The sequence below is a fragment of the Pezoporus wallicus genome, unplaced genomic scaffold, assembly GCF_028554395.1.
Source record: "Pezoporus wallicus isolate ANWC-B61680 ecotype Strahan unplaced genomic scaffold, APGP_CSIRO_Pwel_v1 contig_593, whole genome shotgun sequence".
Taxonomy (NCBI): Eukaryota; Metazoa; Chordata; class Aves; order Psittaciformes; family Psittacidae; genus Pezoporus; species Pezoporus wallicus.
The window spans coordinates 6,062,127-6,066,001 of NW_026642342.1; positions in this window are offsets into that span (position 1 = coordinate 6,062,127).

The window sequence follows — 3,875 nt, forward strand, 5'->3', positions numbered from 1 at the left end:
TTCCCCCTTACTGTCAATGAGATAAATCACCTCTAATGCAATGAAATACACAGGATTTGTTAGTGTTAGGCCTCCGCAGTTGCTAGTAGCTGGTTGCTAACCACTGTTAGCAGCAATTGAGAGTCATGTGAACAGAATTTCTTCAGGTTTTAGACAATGTTTTAAATGAAAGAGTAGCAGAAAACACAGCACTTGGAAAGAGAAGGAGAGGGTATGGGTACTTATGGTACCGAACTACAGAAGAGCTGTATTTCACAATAGCCATGCTGCTGTGTGTGCTCAGAGAAATCACTGATTGTTCTCTTATCCCTGTACTGCCCTGAAGAATTTACAAAAAGAAGAAGACAAGCCCAAGGAAGCAGCAAAACGTGCATTCAAGAGCAGAACGGGATTGCACAGTGTGATTCTACACTGAGCGGAAACATCCATGTTTTGGATCATCGAGAACAAATGAAGTACAATGCTGGTCTGTTCCCTTTCTCATTTTATGTCTCCATTTTGCTTTGCTTTGCTTAGCTTAGGTTTTTTTTTCCTTTTAGGAGCCCTGCAGGGAGGAAAGAAGGAGCCTTTGTTTTAAAAAGCCTGAAACCAACAGTGGCCCATTGATCACAATTAAGTCTAAAATAATACGCTTAGCTGACCTGTTTGTATTGAATCCAAAAAATTGTATGTTGTAACTGCTAGAGCCCTGGTCTGCCTCCAGGATCCCGTTTCTTCTCCCTGAGATTATGATTCTGGGACAGTATGCTTTACAAGCCCAAAAATGCCCTGTGTGTTTGGAAGGCTGCATGTGAAAGCACCTCCTCTTCTGTCTGGTGCCTGAAGTGCCTGTCGGTATGACAGCAAATTCTTCATAACTGGTTGTTCTCTTTGTCACGTACCCTCTTCTCTTTGACAGACTGCTGTCCCCATAACAACCACCTCTGCTGTCAGTAACTTTCTCAGATTGGTGAAACGACACACAGGATAGCAGTAATTCTCATCATGACATATGAATTCTAAGTAACCTTTCCATGTTGTGCATGGGCCCAGTTGGGAGCTTCCTGAATGCTGTATGAACCTCTCCTCTGATTTAAACTATCATTGGTTTCTTCAGGGGCTGCTTCCAACCTGTTGCAGTGAGAGTTTTAATATGACAAAACATAGAGGCTTAACCTCTTGGTAGTCTAGTATGCTTTAAGAAGTAGATATTCTGATGGATTAGTCACAAAATAAATGTGATTTAGGAGAATAGGAGATTAAAAAGATAAATAAAAAATGATGACTTTCTGGCATCAAGTGCTTTATCCTACATGTGTGAGGTGCCTTGGTCCTGCTTCTGTCCTGTCTTTAGAGACCCACACCGCACACGCAGGCAGCAAGCACAGCTTGATCTTTGTTCTACGGGTTGAGTGTTCAGGGAGCACCCCCTTTAAGTGTCTCTAGTACCTGTTTGCCAGACTGCTCATTCAACTCACCAGCTAGTCTGGCGTAGAGTTCATGAGCAGATCACATGCACAGACACGGAACTGTGAACACGGTCACATGGAAAACAGCTAAACCCAGAACTTAAAAACATGAGACAAGCAGTGGCAGTAAGTCACAGGGTTCAGCCACACAAGCGTATTGATCAGCAGCCTGCTTATGTGCAAAACAGTTATTTTTATTCCCCCTCTCCAGTCTACTTCAGTCTGTTTTGTTCCTCGCTTCCTTGTCTTTGGCCTTTCTCCCAAACATTTCACAATAATCCTGTATCATTTTAGCAGTCTCCTGTTCAACCCCGGTGTTTCCCTCTCAGACACTCCATTATAAATCCTGTTTCCTTTATGCAATAGTCCCCTTAGGTTGCACCAGAGTTTCATCTGCTGAATCCTTCTATAGGGTTTGCAAATCTTCACTTTTGATAGTCCCCTTGGCAGCTGATTCAGATGAATCCCGAATCCTGGGTCTTTTTGTTTATTTTGAATAACCATTAGCCAGATATTCTTACCATGATCACAAATCTATCTATCCATTCTGCATGATTTCCTCCCTTCAGAACTGCTTATTCAATAGCACTGTCATTAGCCATTTCATTTGGCCCAGCCAAAAGCACTGGAAAGGGGTGAGAATCCACTTTAGCGCATTCCTCAGCAACTCGTCCTGCAGCATGCATTGAGATGAACTTTACAGTTCTGAATGCTGCGTCTTTCAGGCTACTTGGGACAACCAGTTTATTCCCAGCACATTTGTACTGAGTGGTTACCTAGGATAGCCTTTGGATACTGTGCATGTATATGCTATTTCTTTTAATTCCATGTATCTTTTATTTTGCATGCAGCAAAATGTGTTCTGGTTCACAAGAAGGGTACAGCTACACCCAGCAATGCAGAAAAGGCTGCTACACTGCAAACATGAGGCATACAGCCCTGAATGTATAGGGAAATGTCTGTTGTATAAATCTTACAATGCAAGAAATTTGTCTGGCCCTTAGGAGGGTGTATGTGTAAAGGGATGGATCACAAACAGGTCTGTACGGGGGTTGTTTGGACCTGGAAAGCATGACGTACCACTGGTAAAGCTGAAGGAAAGATTCCCTTTGGCAAGGAATAGACTTCTCTGCATGTATTTATCCGCAATGCTGGGGGAGAGAAGGCAGCAGAGCTCCCAAAGGAGAGGGACCAGGAGCGAGCAATGCCGACTCCCGGGCTCTCCCCTCGCCGTAGCGAGCCTGAGGCTCGAGTACATTCGCGTCTGCTGCCATCCAGAGCTCGGGGAGAGAAACTGGCTGCTCTCCCTCCGGCAGCTCTCCTTTCATGCAGAACTGGGACTCTGGAGGAGTACAATCTTCCTGTCTTGCCATGGGGATTTTATTACTTTTAAGGTGGTCGAGAATGGGAGGGGTTTGATGCCATCCTGTCGGCCACCCAAGACCAACAGCAGCCCTGGAAGCCCTGTTTTAACAACAAAATCAAACCCCAGCAGTCAGTGGCTTTGCCCCACACAACCTGAAAGCTCACCCACAGCTTGTCATCAGAGACTTAAAACTATAAGGAAATAAATACTCTGCATGCAATCTTCACCCAGGGCTTTACTTCTTCTTCCCCCCCCCCCGGTGCCAGGGGCAAAGTCAGTTTTGCCCTCAAATCTCTGGCTACCCAGAGGAGCAGTGTTACCTCACAATTTCGGATGCAAGTCTGTGTTTACCCTTAGCCTGTTTCAGTGTTTCAATGCAGCCTGTTAGAGGTGCTGAAACATTTTTGTCTTAGGAGTGACAGATAAACTGCTGTTACACAGGTTAGGTTCACTGAAGGGGGTCAGTACAAGGGTGGCGTTGCTTAAATAAGCGTTTTATTTCATAACCCGGCTTGCACAGGGCAGCAGCCCGCCTTGGGAGCTGTCAAGGGCTCCTCACACCCAGGGCTGTGGGGCTGCAGGGAACCCCCTCAGGCTCACTCCCGCCAGGCACTGCCTGACTCCTAGCTCTGCCCAAGGGCGGATTTTAGTCCTTGTGCACAGAGGGGAGTATTTTCTGCAGTGGTCACTTCACCAGGGCGCCGCGGGGTGTGAGTGTAACGATAAAGGTTTGGATGTTTCGCCACTAATAATCCCGGGTCACGCCTGACAGGCCCCGCTGCCAGAACGCAAAATGGCGGCTGCCAGGCCCCAAGATGGCCGCCGCGCAGCCCGCCCCTCATGACTGGGGCGACGCAGGCACCCCGCGCTTCACGCGACGTCGCCGCCGGTCATGGGTCTCGTCTTCTCATTGGTCGGCCTGTTCACGTGACGTGGACTCGAGGCCAATCGCCGCCCACTGTGGCTGCTGTGTCGCACGCCGGTCCCGCCTCTCCTTAGTGTGGGGGAAAGCGCCATTGAGAGAAGCCGGAGCTAGTGCTGCTGCTGCCGCCGTCGCCGTC